Source organism: Dermochelys coriacea, chromosome 1, assembly GCF_009764565.3.
Source record: "Dermochelys coriacea isolate rDerCor1 chromosome 1, rDerCor1.pri.v4, whole genome shotgun sequence".
Lineage (NCBI taxonomy): Eukaryota > Metazoa > Chordata > Testudines > Dermochelyidae > Dermochelys > Dermochelys coriacea.
This window is the reverse complement of record NC_050068.2, coordinates 274,381,065-274,397,115: the sequence shown is the minus strand read 5'-3', so window position 1 is coordinate 274,397,115 and position 16,051 is coordinate 274,381,065. Positions and strand designations below refer to the sequence as shown.

Below are 16,051 nucleotides of genomic sequence, written 5' to 3'. Positions count from 1 at the left end.
CAGATGTGACTTTAGGGAGCTGAATACCTAGCTTCCCCCTGTTCTTGAATCACTCTGGGTCTCAGGTAGAAGTTAGGATGCAGCTAGAGGCTGCTAGCTGTACACATTCCCAGATGCTGAAATAGACACTGAGGGAACTTTTACTTTGAAAACTTAGGTGCCAAATGAGTTTAGGCACCTGCAGCTTTCAGCAGTGGTTCAGTTTTGTGGGTCACAGTGATATCAAAACTAGGACTTAAGCATGCTTGTGGATCTGGGCCTCTGTGGCTTGGTCTATGCTACCAATTTATGTTAGTATAATACATCATTCAGGGATGTGGAAAATCCGCACCCTTGAGCAACGTAGTTGTACCGACTTAGCCCCCCCGTGTAGACCGCCCTATGTTAATGGGAGGGCTTCTCCCATTGACATAGCTGCCGCATTGTGTATGTGTATGTGGGAGGAAGACAGCCTCATATGCTTCTTCCACTTAGCACTAGCATTCAAAAGAGACCTTTTTACTTTCCAAGAAATTCTTCTTAAAAATCTTTTAAAAATGTAGATAATACTAAGAGTTATATCTTCCCTAACCAAGGCCATGGAGTTGGTCATACAGTGCCCTGTCTATGTTAAATCATGTAAGCTTTATAAGACCTGACAAGAGGAGATCAGATTGCCCAGAGAAGACTCAGTAGCAGTTAACAAACACAGGTGAGGAGCTTATTTGTATGAGCTCTCCTTTCATGGTCAACTCTTCTATCTTTGAACTATACAAATCTATGAAGATCATGAATGTTGACTTCCTTACAACCTTGTCACTTTTAACATTCTAGGGCTTACTTAGCTTGTATTGAAATAGGACTTATAGCAAGTCCTATGGAGCCATTGCTACGTATACTCTAAAAGTATACTAACTGCATTATTCATTTGTTTGTTATGGATCCAAGATAATTTAAAGTAAGTCTTTTATAAAAACAGGTTTCAGAGTAGCAGCCGTGTTGGTCTGTATCCGCAAAAAGAAAAGGAGTACTTGTGGCACCTTAGAGACTAACAAATTTATTTGAGCATAAGCTTTCGTGAGCTACAGCCACTTCATCGGATGCATTCAGTGGAAAATACAGTGGAATTGAATGCATCCGACGAAGTGGGCTGTAGCTAACGAAAGCTTATGCTCAAATAAATTTTTTAGTCTCTAAGGTGCCACAAGTCCTCCTTTTTCTTTTTGAGGATACAGTAGTTCTTCGAGTAGTGTCCCTATGGTTGTTCCACTCAAGGTGCACTGACTCCCCCGTACCTTTGGTGATTTCTCATAGCAGTGTCCATTTGACCTGTGCTAGTCAGCTGCATGCCCCATTACGTTGTTATATACCACTGCATGGGCAAAGCTCCCTCAGTTCCTTCTCAACTTCCTTGGCCTGAGATAGAGCTCTAAGCTCAACTGAGACGACCTCAACTGTGTACAAGTTTCTTATGGTAGTAGTTCTTAGCATTACTGTAGTTAGTTAAAAAAGAAAAGGAGTACTTGTGACACCATAGAGACTAACAAATTTATTTGAGCATAAGCTTTCGTGAGCTATAGCTCACTTCATTGGTTGCATCCGATGAAGTGAGCTGTAGTGAGCTTGATATCCTTCATCTGCCCACATAGTTTTGCCTGTCAATAAGATCCTTCTGGATCCCACAAAGATCGTCTGGTATATCCTGTTGTTCTTATTTTTTGGTGGTTGACAAGTTAACAAATGTGGAAGGCAGCACTATGCTAACCCACCCCCATGAAAATAATCATGAGTGTCTAGACCTATTTGGTAAAAAATTGTATTTGTCCACCTCCTTACCATTTAGAATCAACAACTACCAGCTGTAATGGCAAAATATAATCCTGTAAATTACATCAAAATGAATTCTTTTGTTGACCACCTACTGGTGGAGCACAGAGACAATTCCAGTCAATAATTGCAGAGGGCCAGTTACTTGCCAGAACATCTCTGCAAGCCTTCCTTGACACTGCTGATACTGCCACCTGTTCAATCTCGATAGCGATAGTTATGAGAAGAACTTCCTGGCTCCAAGTCTCTGGATTCCAAAAGGGGCCCAGAAAACTGTGGAAGACCTTCCTTTGATGGCTCTAAACTCTTTATAGACAGCACAGACAAATCTCTGTGCACGTTAGGACTACTTTGCATTCACTTGGGATCTATACACCTGCCTACCAGACAAGGTTTAACAAGTCCCAGACAGCTCAGAGATCGCATCCTGCACAGTGCCTGACCTCTTAGAGGCCATCAAAAGAGACAAATTCCAGAGAATGAAACCATCTACCTCTCAGCCTTCCACCTCACACCCTTTTATCTCCAAGTAGCAATTTTGGCAGGCTGGTCAAGGTCATGATGTAACACCTCAACCTCGCCAGCTGCACCAATTCACCTCCCTTCCTCCCTTCAGTGATTTGCCTTTACCACTTCAGGTGAGCTTGGGAGTTGATCACTAGAGACAAGTGGGTTTTGGATATTATCTGCACAGGTACACCATCAACTATTCTACTCTTCCACCAACCCCACCCCTTTCATGTCCCTCTTCAGGGACCCCTTGTCATGAGAGCTTGCTGGTCAAGAAATAGACTTCTATGCTTGAGTCACCTAGAACCAGTTCCCATGCAGCACAGAGGAAAGGGATTTTATTCCAGGTACCTCCTGGTAGCAAAAAAGAATGGCAGTTGGAGACCCATCCTAGATTTGAGGCTACTCAACACTTATGTGAAGGCACAAAAATTCAAAATGGTGACACTTGAAGTGATAATTCTGTCACTAGATCAAGGGGATTGGTTCTGAGCCCTTGACCTTCAGGATGCATATTTTCACTTTGCGATCCGCCCATCTCACAAACTAGTCCTACATTTCACTATCAGTCAGGACACTTTCAGTACTGGGTGCTCCCTTTTGGCCTGTCATCTGTCTTGAGTGTCTTTTAGAAAGTCATGTCAGTAATAGCAGTGCAGCTATGTGGGAAAAGTATTTTAGTGTTCCCTTAGCTGGATGCTTGGAACTGAAGTCACAGGCAACTTCTGAAGTCAAAGATCTTTTTGTCTAATTGGGTCTGCAACTGAACATTCAAAAATCCATTTTGACCCCTGTGCAAAAAGAATTCATAGGAACTCATCTCGATTCAATAATGGCAAAAGTCTACCTTCCTTCGCACAGGTTGTGGCCATTTCCAACATAGCCAAAACAATCCAGTTCAGCCTCCAAACTCCAGTCAAGACTGTCTGCAGTTGATGGGGCTCATGGCAGCCAATACCTTCATCACAGACTATGCAAGACTCCGAATGCACTGCCTTCAGTGGTGGCTCAGGACTGTTTATTCACCAAACAGACAAGTTTAAATATGCTTCTTTCCATACCCACCTGCATAAAACACTTCCTCAGTTGGTGGAAATCCCATCACAACATGGGTGCAGGAGTCCCATTTGCATGTCCTTTTCCAAGGGTTGTCATAGCAACAGATGCAGCCTGCTGGAGTGGGGAGCACATCTGGATGCTCACACAGCCCAGGGCAAGTGGATGTTGCAAGAGACCATGCTACATATTAAACTCCTGTAATTCAAAGCAGTCAGATATGCCTGTGTCCAGTTTTTACCACTACTCAGGGGCAAGCACATAAAGGTCATGGTGGACAACAACATATCATGCATGGTTTTTATATCAACCACCAAGGAGGAGCAAGAAACCCTTCCCTGTGCACTGAGTTTGTCAAGCTTTGGAATTGATGTGTACACAATCAGATTGTCATCACAGCAGCCTATCTTCCAGGGGGCTAGAATGTGATTGTGGATATACTTAGCAGGAATTTCTTCCAAGACATGATTGGGAAATAGACTTCAGCATATTATTCTACATATTATGGCAATGAGGCACCCACCAGATAGAGTTGTTTGCTGCAATGATAAACAAGAAGTGTGCTCAGTTTTGCGTGACAGTCAGACTGGGTCACCAATCTCTGGGAGATGCCTTTCACCTTCATTAGTCATCAGATCTACTGTACGCATCCCTACAGACTCCTCTAATAGCCAAAGTTCTGCTCAAAATAAAAAAGGACAAAACCATAGTCATCCTAATAGTTCTGACCTGGCCCAGACAAACATGGTTTCCATACCGAATACAGCTGTAAGCCATTTGCTCACTGATCACACTCCATGTCACATCTCATCTCATCTCATCTCATCTCCTCTCCCAGGAAGGCAGGAAGATCCCTCCTCCCAGTCTCAGAGTGCTTTGTCTCAAAGCGTAGTTGGTCAGTAGTTCACGGGATTAGAGACAACCTGCTCAGAGGAGGTAAAAAGAGTACTATAATACAGCAGAAAAGAGTCTACTCACTACACACACTCTCAAATATGGACAAGATTCGTCTGTTGGTGTGACCTCAGACATATTCCACTGATGACCTCATTGTTGCCATACATAATGGACTATATCCTAATATTAAAAGTTTTGGGATATCACTAAGCTCCATTAGAGTTAACCTGTAAGCCATCACAGCTTTCCCATTCTCCAATAGAGGATTATTCCATTTTTGCCCACCCAACAACGTGAGATTCCTCAGGGGGTTCGGAAATCTCTATCTGCCAGTCAAGCAGCCTACTCTAGTTTGGGACCTCAATCTGGTTCTTAAATGCCTTACAAAATCGCCAGTTGAACCAATGGCTTCCTACTCACTGCTCCATTGTCAATGAAAACAGCATTCCTGATAGCCATCATGTCAGTGCAATGGCTTGGGGAAATAGAGACCCTTATGGCATGGCCCTCTTTCACAGTACTTTTTAAGGACAAAGTCACATTGAGACCCCAGCCCAAATTTATGCCTAAACTTTCCTCTGAGTTCCATATAGAACAACCCATTCACCAGTCTTGCACCCTACACCTTACCTAGATAAACAAGAGACACTGTTGCACACCCTTAATATCAGGAGAACCTTTGCCGTCTATCTGAATAAGACTAAACCCAAATTGTCTTACTCATAGATGGATCAACAGGGTCTGCAATCTCTAATCAAAGTGGCTATCTGACTGCATTAATTCTTCTATGAATCTTGTAATATTCAAGCACCTTTGAACAGACGTACTCACTCTGTGAGGTCCATTTCCACCTCTACAGCATTTCTCAAAAACATGCCCATAATTGAAATATGTAAAGTCGCTACTTGGGCTTCTATACAAGCATTCCACTGATCACTATGCAATAACTCACGACTTTGCTTCTGTTTACTATATTTGGCTCAGCTGTACTTTCTTCCATACTGGGCTCAACTCCAAAGCCCCTCTTCTCCTCAGATGGAACTGTTCGGTAGTCGGTGTAGAGCGGAGCACCATAGGGACCCTACTTGAAGAAGAAGAAATGCTTACTCACCCTGTGCAGTAACTATAATTCTTCAACATGTGTATCCACTACCTTCCTCCTTTCCCTCTGCTTTGGAGTTCTAAATGCTTTGTGGTAGAGAAGGAATTGGAGGGCAGTTCACCCACGCAATGCTATGTAACAATGGCACAGGGAAAGAGGCTGACTAGCACATATGTGCAGGCTGAACAGACACTGCTATGAGACCATCACCAATCAAAGGTACAGGGAGCACTAACACACCTAGAATGGAGCACCCATGGGGGACACATCTTGAAGAACCACAGTTACTGCAGGCTGACAATATGCAGAAGCTCTTTTTTAGATGTAGATAATACGATGGTCCTTTTATTATCTTCTTTCTGGAATTGTTAAAGGTCCTACGTAGTATTTGTATTGATGAATAACGGGTTGTAAACTGTATTAAAAGAAGGAGATTTATGTTACAGAATTTAGATCCTTTTCTTATGGCAGCTGAGGTGGGGAGCTGCATAAGATGAAATCCACATTTGCAGTGTGTATATTATCTCTCATGGCTTCTGAAGATCTTGTGTGCCAAATTAATTTATTAAATACATAACGTTGTATAGTTACTACCCATTGTAGATAGCTCATGTTAATTTGAACTACTCAAACACTGTACACTATGTGCTGTCCAATATACTCTGCACCTTATTTCCTCCAACTTAAGCATCATGGCCTTCATTCAGCTTCACAGAAGTCAGAATTTTTCCAATGTCTCAATGGCTGTTTGGGTTGTATTTCTGAGGAATCAGGTAAATTCCTGAGTCTAGAAATATTGATATTTAAATCCAGCCTCAGTAGTCATAAGCCTACAGTACTTGTTTACTAGATCCAAGTTTCTTGTGGGACAGGCTTATTTGCTCGACACAAAGACATAGGACAATGAGGGTATGTCTACACTATGAAATTAGGTCGATTTATAGAAGTCGGTTTGTAGAAAGTGTTTTATACAGTCGAGTGTGTGTGTCCCCACACAGAGCCCTAAGTGCATGTAGTCGGCGGACTGTGTGCTTACAGTACCGAGGCGAACAGTCGACTTCCGGAGCTTTGCACTGTGGTAGCTATCCCACAGTTCCTGCAGTCTCCACCGCCCATTTGAATTCTGGGTAGAAATCCAGTGCCTGATGGGGCTAAAACATTGTCGCGGGTGGTTTCTGGGTACATATCGTCAGGCCCCTGTTCCTACCTCATTCCTCCATAAAAGCAAGGGCAGACAAATCGTTTGCGCCTTTTTTTCTTGAGTTACCTGTGCAGACGCCAGACACACAGCAAGCATGGAGCCTACTCAGCTAACCATCACCGTATTCTCCTGGGTGCTGGCGGACGTGGTACTGCATTGCTACACAGCAGCAGTTTATTGCCTTTTGGCAGCAGACAGTGCAGTATGACTGGTAGCCGTCATTGACGTAGTCCTGGGTGCTCTTTTAACCAGGCGCCTGGGCAAATGTGGGAGTGACTCAACCAGGTCATTCCCTTGTTTTGTCTCTGGCGATTGAGTCCTACCATCAGTGCACTGTCTTTTAATCTGCAGCTAGCAGAAGACGATGGCCAGTAGTCGTACTGCACCGTCTTCTGCGAGCACCCAGGAGGTGACGATGGCTAGCGGTCGTACTGCACAGTCTGCTGCCGCATGATGTATAAAGATAGATGAAGTGGCTCAAAACAGAAATAGACCAGATTTTGGTTTTGTATTCATTTTCTCCTCCCTCTGTGAAATCAACGGCCTGCTAATCCAGTTTTGAGTTCTGTCCTTGAGGTTTTGAGTTCTATCCTTGAGGCGGCCATTCAGTTTCTCACAAAGCCACCCCCTTTGTTGATTTTAAATTCCCTGTAAGCCAACCACGTAAGCCATGTCATCAGTTGCCCCTCCCTCTATCAGGACAACAGCAGACAAGTGTTCCGTGCCTTTTTTCTGTGCGACACCATACCACGGCAAGCGTGGAGCCCGCTCAGATCACTTTGGCATTAGGAGCATATAAACACCACACGCAATATCCAGCAGTATATGCAGCACCAGAACCTGGCAAAGCGAAACCGGGCGAGTAGGGACGTCAGCATGGTTACGAGAGTGATGAGGACATGGACACAGACTTCTCTCAAAGCACTTGCCCTGGCAATGTGGGCATCATGGTGCTAATGGGCAGGCTCGGGCGGTGGGACGCCGATTCTGGGCCGGGGAAACAAGCACAGACTGGTGGGACCGCCCAGCATTGCAGGTCTGGGACGATTCCCAGTGGCTGCGAACCTTTCGCATGCGTAAGGGCCACTTTCATGGAGCTTTGTGACTTGCTTTCCCCCCGCCCTGAGGCGCAAGAATACGAAGATGAAGCAGCCCTCACAGTTGAGAAGTGAGTGGCACATAGCCCTGCGGAAGCTTGCAATGCCAGACAACTACCGGTCCAGTTGGGAATCAATTTGGAGTGGGCAAATCTACTGTGGGGGCTGCTGTGATGCAAGTAGCCAACGCAATCAAGATGTGCTGATATCAAGGGTAGTGACCCTGGGAAATGTGCAGGTCATAGTGGATGACTTTGCTGCAATGGGATTCCCTACTGTGGTGGGCCATAGATGAAACCCATCTCCCTATCTGGCACCGGAGCACCAAGCCAGCAAGTACATCAACCACAAGGGGTACTTTTCAACTAGTTCTGCAAGCACTGGTGGATCACAAGGGACATTTCACCAACATCAACATGGGATGGCTGGGAAAAGTACATGATGCTCGCATTTCAGGAACTCTGGTCTGTTTCAAAAGCTGCAGGAAGGGAACTTTCTTCCCAGATCAGAAAATAACTGTTGGGAGTGTTCAAATGCCTATAGTTATCCCTGGGGACCCAGCCTACCCCTAATGCCATGGCTCATGAAGCCATACATAGGCAGCCTGGAGATAGGCAGGAGCTGTTCAACTACAGGCTGAGCAAGTGTAGAAGGTGCATTTGGACGTTTAAAAGCCGCTGGCACAGTTTACTGACTCGGTTAGACTCAGCAAAAACCAATATTTCCACTGTTTGTTTATTACGCTTGCTGTGCACTCCACAATATCTGTGAGAGTAAGGGGGAGACGTTATGGTGGGGTGGAGGTTGAGGCAAATCACCTGGCTGCTGGTTACGCACAGCCAGACACCATGGCGGGTTAGAGCACAGGAGGGTGCAGTACACATCGGAGAAGCTTTGAAAACTAGTTTCATGACTGCCAGGCTACGGTGTGAAAGTTCTGTTTGTTTCCTCCTTGATGAAACCCCCCCACCCCTTGGTTCACTCTACTTCCCTGTAAGCTAACCACCTCCCCACCTCCCTGTCGATCACCGCTTGCAGAGGCAATAAAGTCATTGTTGCTTCACATTCATGCATTCTTTATTAATTCATCACACAAATAGGGGGATAATTACCAAGGTAGCCCAGGAGGGGTGGTGGAGGAGGGAAGGACAAGGCCACACAGCACTTTAAAAGTTAAAAACTTATTGAATGCCAGCCTTCTATTACTTGGGCAATCCTCTGGGGGTGGAGTGGCTGGGTGGCCAGAGGCCCCCACACCACGTTCTTGGGGTCTGGGTGAGAAGGCTATGGAACTTGGGGAGGAGGGCGGTTGGTTACACAGGGGCTGTAGCGGCGGTCTGCGCTCCTGCTGCCTTTTCTGCAGCTCAACCATACGCTGGAGCATATTAGTTTGATCCACCAGCAGCCTCAGCATTGAATCCTGCCTCCTCTCATCACGCTGCCGCCACCTTTCAGCTTCAGCCGTCTCTTCAGCCTGCCACCTCTCCTCCTGGTCATTTTGTGTTTTCCTGCACTCTGACATTGTCTGCATCCATGCATTCATCTGTGCTCTGTCAGTGTGGGAGGATAGCTTGAGCTCAGAGAACATTTCATCTCGAGTGCGTTTTTTTCGCCTTCTAATCTTCGCTAGCCTCTGGGAAGGAGAAGATTCTGTGATCCTTGAAACACATGCAGCTGGTGGAGAAAAAAAAAGTGACAGTGGTATTTGAAAAGACCCATTTTATAGAACAATGGGTACACTCTTTCACGGTAAACCTTGCTGTTACCATTACATACATAGCACATGTGCTTTCGTTACAAGGTCACATTTTGCCTCCCCCCACCACGTGGCTAACAGTGGGGAACATTTCTGTTCAGCCACAGGCAAACAGCCCAGCAGGAACGGGCACCTCTGAATGTCTCCTTTAAGAAAAGCACCTTATTTCAACCAGGTGACCGTGAATGATATCACTCTCCTGAGGATAATACAGAGAGGTAAAGAACGGATGTTGTTGGAATACCAGCAAACATACACTGCAATGCTTTGTTCTACAATGATTCCCGAGTACGTGCTACTGGCCTGGAGTGGTAAAGTGTCCTACCATGGTGGATGGAATAAGGCTGCCCTCCCCAGAAACCTTTTGCAAAGGCTTTAGGAGTATATCCAGGAGAGCCACGAATGCCAGGGCAAATTAATCATTAAATATGCTGGTTTTTAAACCTTGTATAGTATTTTAAAAGGTACACTCACCAGAGGTCCCTTCTCCACCTGGTGGGTCCGGGAGGCAGCTTTGGGTGGGTTCAGGGGGTACTGGCTCCATGTCCAGGGTGAGAAACAGTTCCTGGCTGTCGGGAAAACCAGTTTCTCCGCTTGTTTGCTGTGAGCTATCTACAACCTCATCATCATCGTCTTCCTTGTCCCCAAAACCTGCTTCCGTGATGCCTCCATTGCCACTGAAGGAGTCAAACAACACTGCTGGGGTAGTGGTGGCTGAACCCCCTAAAATGGCATGCAGCTCATCCTAGAAGTGGCATGTTTGGGGCTCTGAGCCGGAGCGGCCGTTGGCCTCTCTGGTTTTCTGGTAGGCTTGCCTCAGCTCCTTAAGTTTCACGCGGCACTGCTTCGGGTCCCTGTTATGGCCTCTGTCCTTCATGCCCTGGGAGATTTTCACAAATGTTTTGGCATTTCAAAAACTGGAACGTAGTACTGATCGCTGTATGGGGAGAGGAATACATGCTATCAGATCCCGTATCTCCCGTTCGGTGCATGCTGGAACTCTTTTGCGATTCTGGGACTCCATCATGGTCACCTCTGCTGATGAGCTCTGCATGGTCACCTGCAGCTTGCCCCACTGGCCAAACAGGAAATTGAAATTCAAAAGTTCGCAGGCCTTTTCCTGTCTACCTGGTCAGTGCATCTGAGTTGAGAGCGCTGTCCAGAGCGGTCATAATGGAGCACTTTGGGATAGCTCCCAGAGGCCAATACCATCTAATTGCGTCCACAGTATCCCAAATTCGACCCAGCAAAACTGATTTCAGCGCTAATCCCCTTGTTGGGGGTGGAATAAGGAAATCGATTTTAAGAGCCGTTTAAGTCGAAAAAAAGGGCTTCGTCATGTGGACAGGTGCAGGGTTACATTGATTTAACACTGCTAACTTTGACCTCAACGCCTAGTATAGACCAGGGCTGAGAGTGACTTCAAAGCACACACTTACACAATACTTAAAGTAAGGGAAAGTTCATTCAGAAAGTACGAAGATAAAGCATTGAAAGATCAAAAAGATTTCAAAGAAATGTGATGGTGTATGGTATTTCTGATATAGCCACACTGCAGGACATGTAGTAGCACACTCTGCAAGAATGAGGTTTTCTTAAAAATAAATATATTTAACAAAGAAGCATGGCATCTAAATATTACATATTTTGCACAATGAATGACAATACAAATTCATTTTTGTTCCTGCGAGGAAAAAGGTTTTGTTACCTGTGAAAAGATGATATAGAGATATATCATGCTGGTTTCCAATAATCAGTATTAAATTAAAAATTACAGAAATAAATCAAATTAGACAAAAACTTTAGTGAGGTTGAATAACCACTGGAACAACCTGGAATGGGGGAAGTGGTGTCTTCTAATCAAGACTGGATGCCTTTCTGGAAGATAAATTGTTTGACTAAAGCATATTGGGTTCAATACAAGGGTAACTGTGTAGACAGGTGGTCTGTGTAGACAGGTGGTCAGACTAGATGATTCTGTGGTCCCTTTTGGCCTTGCATTCTATGAATACATGACTATTGGGTGCTTTCACGATGATCAAGCTATAAATAGAATATGGGCCTTGGAGCTATGGCTCATCTCCTCCAGAAGCATGCATAAAGAAATTATATTTAACAAATGAACTATCATCCCTTAAAGCCAAATTCTGGCAAATATTGCTCATGTGGAATAATACTTTGTTCTGTGAATAGTCCAGCTGAAATCAGCCTAAAGCAGACTCTGCCCAACAGTACTCAAGTAATTCTAAGTCTGACAACACTCCACATCATTACAGTAATTATCTGACAGCTGCATTAAGATTATACAACAGTCTGTGTCCTTCAGAGCTGAAACTTTTTGTTTATACCTTTCTGAAACATTCAGTGGTGAATCATATGAGCAGTGGTGGATGAGCAAAGTGCAGTGTGGTGAATGTGTTGAGGGTGAATCTGCTGCTTATTTCCAGTGGGTCGCCAGGAGTGGAAGGTTCTGTGGATGTTGAAGCGGGTTGGGGAGGGAGTCCCAGAGGCGGCAGTGGTGCTGACTGTCATGGTATTTGGCTTTTTTTCTGAAAACCTCAGACGCTGGAATCAGGAGACTGCAGGCGATTCTCAGCTTTCATTTCAAAACAAGTTTCTAGCACTTGTGATTTCAGAGAAAAGTATGAAAGCATGAAGTAAGTGTAACCTACAGACTCGGGAACTGGAAGGTAAATAAAAGGAACCCAACGGTGACTATTTTTTAAAAAAAAAACCCTCATGATTTATTGTAAACATTTGGAGTTGGCAATACTGGTGCAGGATGTCATGTTACTCTGGGAAGAGCATGGCATTTGGAGTGCTGTTTGGGACACATCAGCTGCGGGAACCTGAGCAGCTGAAATGCCTATTGCGCTTTCCTGCCCAGAGCAAGCTACCAGGACCTATGTCAGAACCGGTGTTGGTAATACAGCACTCAAGGGCCACTTGCAGATGTGATGTTTACAGTTCACCTTTTGCTTGAACTTGTCCATACTTCATCTGTCAAAGGGGAATACTTCCTAAAGTTTGATTAAAATATTTTCAGCTGTTTCTGAAGTCAGTATGGTTAAATACACACAATAGCTGGGTGGCAGGACTCTTCTGATGAGGTCATCCTTTGAGCAGGAGCTGGACGCCTGCATAAAGCTGCTGGCTCTTTGGAATAGGTGCAGTTCATTAACTTTAAAATGGATATAAGAGCTTCTCCTGTGCAAACACATGGACACACCTCAAGCCCACTAAGCCTGACACAGTTCCCCCACCCATCCCTTACTACATTGGCACAATACATGTGTTGGGTACCCTAGTCCTCAAGATCACAGCCAAACCCTCCATCTCCCTGTAGTAACAAACTATATCTAGGGCAAATCCATATTCATATGCCCCCAGTTTTCTACATGAAAAACACATGATAGAAGGGGCTGATGGCTCCCTGTATATTATGAGTGAGCATCATTTCTGGCTCCCTCATGGGAGCTCAGGTTTTCCCTACTGCACCTTTCTCGTGTTTCATTTCCCTCTTCCTAGAAAGACATTTCTACTTCCCTTATCCAAAGTGCAGTTGTGAGCCACACCTGCCACAATGATATAGTGGAAGTGCTAACAGGGTAGGAGCAATAGAAGAACCAGGCCATGCTCTTACATCCCCTATTTAAAACAATAATTTGCTATACTTCCTCCCCTTTCCCTCCCTTTCTCCTCCTCACAAGCTATGGGTTGAAAATGGCCAAAAATAATTCTTAAGAGTTGCTGTTTTAGGCCTGAATACTGCTGTCAGATCTGTGGGGAGGAGACCCATGTACAAAACCTTACTGACCTCAGTGGGACACCATGAAGGCACAAGAGTTTGCCCACGTACCAGTCTGAGGCTTGAGCTTGTAAAAAGTGACTATCAAGTCTTAATCACCTTTGAACTTCACTTTTGGGAATTAAAATTATACAGAAAATGCTCTAGATTTTTTTACAGCCCACCAAGCTTATATAAAGTGCAGCTCTTTCACCAAGCCCCATGTTTTATATTCACATTAAAACCTGAGCTACACTACAAAATTAGGCTGATGTAAGACACTTTTGACCTAGCAGTGCATATGTCTACAGTTCAATTTGTCTCCTACTGATGTAAGCTCTCCATTATGCTGACATAGTAACACCACCTCTCTGAGCGGCGTTGAGCCGTAGTCTATGTACTGAGGTCAACACAGCATGAGTGCAGACACTGTTACCTATGTCAACTCTAACAGTTCTCCAGCAGCTGTCCCACAAAACTTGACACTGACCACTGTGGTCACAATTGTTAATTCCACTACTCAAGGGTCATGGACGCTGGAAGCCCCGCTCCCCAATCATGCACACTTTAAAACCCCACAAATTTTTGAAATGCCTTTTCCTTATTGTCCGTCTTGGCAAACACGCCTAGGAGCGCTCCATTGTTGAGTGCAGCTGACCCTGCTGGCTAGAGGCCCCAGATGTGCTCGAGCCTGGAATACCCAGGAAATACTGGCTCTCATGGGCCTGTGGGGACAGGCGGCTGCATCAGCCGCATATATGTGCACCAGCTATAGAAATGTGGACATCTATGGGCAGATTACATGGGGGATGCAGGAGAAGGGGTATGAGTGGGACCAACAGCATTGCCACGTAAAAGCAAAGGAACTGCATAAGGTATATCAGAAGGCCAGGGAGGACAACATCCAATCCAGTGCCAAGCTGCGGACCTGCCAGTTTTACAAGAGCTGGATGTTGTATTTGATGGAGACCCCACCACCATCCTGCACACCCCAGTGGATATCTCCAAGAAGCTTGAGTCACACAGGCCCTGCTGTGAACAGCGAGGGCAAGGAGGAGGTGGGGAAGGATGGGGGACATGCAACCAAGGTGAGTGAGAAGTTCAGCTATGCTGCAGACCAGGACCTGTTTGAGTCTCCACTGCAGTCCAGTCAGTCTCAGCAGTCGAGCCCGGGTGAGCCCCATGCAAGGGAATCAACCTCGGGTATGTGTGTAAATGTATTTCCCATTACAGTGAGGGCTTCCTCAACTTAGCAGAACACAGCTATCAACTTTTCATTAATTTACTTGTAGCAGTATAACAAAGAGAGGTAGAGTTGTGTGTTTTTTCATTCCTCTGTAGAGTTAGGCAGGGGGGCCGTGCGGAGCAGTTCGATCATGTACACGAGGATGTCCCTTGAATCTTCTTGAGAGATCTCAATTAAATGTTCATAGAGATACTTTGCAATCCTCTCCTGAAGGTGTCTAGGGATGTCAGCTTTATTTCTTCCTCTGCGGTAGGACACTTCCCCATGCCAGTCCGCGATAACTTCAGGAGGCAGCACTGCAGTGCACAGCCTAGCAACATACGGGCCCGGGAAGCTTCAGGATGCCAGCAGCAGCTGTGCTCTCTCTGCCTTTGTTACCCTCAGGAGCGAAAAATCAGCTAAAATCACCATTGTCTGTGGAAAGTGGTGCCAGAGATCAGTGCCATTGCTCTACCCTCATAGTTTCATGAAACTGAGCAATTCCCTCCTCATTTCCCTCACCCTGGTGGGCCATACGCACCATGCACAAGCACTGTCAATAAGCATGTCTTGGTTAAAATTTTAGAGGAGCAAGGGACAGGAGTTCTGAACCTTAATTTTCACTTTCAGTTGTGACTGCACTGACATGGTACCTCTGTTTTATCTGTAGCTGCTGCCATTCCAGCCTTGCGGGGTTTGCCCTCCACACACCCCAAATGCCTGAGCCAGATGAGGAGAAAGAAGAGGACTCAGGATGACATGTTCAGCAAGATCCTGCAAGCCAGTGCTGCATTAGCGCTGTGAACAGCGGGCTTGGAGGATGAATATTGCAAAATGTTTGGAGAGGGAAAGAGCAGACAGGAGAAAGGCCCAGGAGTTCAGAAGGAAAAGGAGAAGGAGAGGCCCCAGGACAAAATGGAGCTTCTCTGGAGCAAACACAGATGCTGCAGACTCTTGTGGACCTACAGATTCAACAATCCCGAGCTTGCCTCCCTTTGCAGTCCATGGAGAACTCCAGTATAGCACTTGCCAACACCTTTCCCCCAACATTCCACATGGCACCAGGGGCCAGCCTCCATATCCCTACCACTCCACACCAGGGGACATTAAGGACAATCTCAGCTTCACATACACTGACCTGTGAGAGCCACATGTATGTGTAGCTAAAATGTACATGCATGTTACTTTCCCTTCTTTAAGCTCTGTTACAAAAACGTATTAAAGTTTTAATGAACTTGCTTTAAACTTGAACAGAATGTTTCTGAAGTGTTCTTATTAATCAATGAAACTCTATTATTTGAAAATAATGCATCATTATTAGTTCCCAACATATGCTGCAGAATGCCTGGCAGGAATGAAAGCACCAACTTAGTTATTGTACACTGTGACACAACTCATAGGATCATTGAGAAACAGTGTAATCATAAACGTATAGCAAACCCTACAAAATTAATAAGTGCATTGTCAGTGTTATATTCATAGATGTGTACCACACAATCCCTAACAGGCTGCTGAACTGCAGGGCCAAGTAAAGTACAGTACACCACAACGTATCTCCGTGGCTCACTGTTAAAGGGTTCTTTCAAAGCTTCCCTGAGCCATATAGCTCTGCAT

General features: G+C 45.3%; 1 long non-coding RNA gene across 1 annotated transcript in view; it reads left to right on the top strand.

Moving 5' to 3' along the window:
- LOC119845500 overlaps positions 1 to 15,680 on the top strand; it is a 62,314-nt gene extending 46,634 nt beyond the window's left edge. Inside the window, exon 5 of the long non-coding RNA XR_005289612.1 lies at positions 15,108 to 15,680. This is a non-coding gene — a long non-coding RNA (uncharacterized LOC119845500). The remainder of the gene's footprint in view (positions 1 to 15,107) is intronic.
- Positions 15,681 to 16,051: the final 371 nt, after the last annotated feature.